Here is a 640-nt window from a genome sequence, read left to right on the forward strand (position 1 = left end):
CGATTTGTTAAAGGCAGTTTGTGTACTAATAAATTCTTTAAGCATGGCTTCAAGTCCAGGGGTGTATTCCTATTATTGTTGTAAGAATTCCCATAAGAATTAGCATAACCGTTACCATTATTATAAGGATATGGCCTATAGTTATTACTAGAATTGTTAGATAAGCATTGTTGTTGAAATTATTATTTTTAATGAAGTTTACATCAACATGTTCTTCTTGGGCAACCAATGAAGCTAATGGAACATTATTAGGATCAACATTAGTCCTATCATTCGCAAGCATAGACATAATAGCATCAACCTTATCATTCAAGGAAGAGGATTCTTCAACGAGAATTTACCTTCTTACCTTGTGGAGCTCTTTCAGTGTGCCATTCGGAGTAATTAACCATCATATTATCAAGAAGCTTTGTTGCTTCACCAAGAGTGATGGACATAAAGGTACCTCCAGCAGCTGAATCCAATAAATTCAGCGAAGAAAAATTTAGTCTGCATAGAAGGTTTGGATGATCATCCAAGTAGTCAGTCCATGGGTTGGGCAATTTTTAACCAGAGATTTCATTCTTTCCCAAGCTTGAGCAACATGTTCATTATACAATTGTTTAAAATTCATTATGCTACTCCTCAAAGATATAATTTT

Source organism: Lolium rigidum, chromosome 6, assembly GCF_022539505.1.
Source record: "Lolium rigidum isolate FL_2022 chromosome 6, APGP_CSIRO_Lrig_0.1, whole genome shotgun sequence".
NCBI lineage: Eukaryota > Viridiplantae > Streptophyta > Magnoliopsida > Poales > Poaceae > Lolium > Lolium rigidum.